This window comes from Plasmodium inui (assembly GCF_000524495.1).
Source record: "Plasmodium inui San Antonio 1 unplaced genomic scaffold supercont1.111, whole genome shotgun sequence".
In the NCBI taxonomy this organism is placed as follows: Eukaryota; Apicomplexa; class Aconoidasida; order Haemosporida; family Plasmodiidae; genus Plasmodium; species Plasmodium inui.
Window position 1 is genome coordinate 14,659 of NW_008481945.1, and position 528 is coordinate 15,186.

Below are 528 nucleotides of genomic sequence, written 5' to 3' on the forward strand. Positions count from 1 at the left end.
GAAAAATAGGCACTGTATTATACTATAGTACAAGTGTTAATACAGACGCCTTTTAGATGCTTGTGTTACAAGGGAAAGGGGAAGCAATATATAGTGATTGGTTTAAATCTCCCGTAGGAGAAATTTGGTACCTTTGGAATTTATCTGTCAATATCGGTTGCATGAAGTTCGTCCCTCTTTTTAAATGCACTTCACATCAGTGGCCGAAATAAATATGATCTTTACCTGTAACGTAGTTGTACAGTTATCGTTTATTTGTATTATGGCCTCTTCCATAATACCTTGTGAGACGAGGAAGAATACTTACTAGGTATCCATGATCGTTTTTATGAAGAGGAAACATATTGACTAGGACTCCCAATCCATGGATACCAATCTCCCACCTAGAATTATAACACAATGTTATAATAACAACGAGTAAAGATGCACTTATTCCCTTTCTCTATATAGGCATATAGGATTTGGGACATATCTGTAGAAGTTGCAGGACGAAGTTATCATAGGAGCACATTGGAGGAATTAATTACC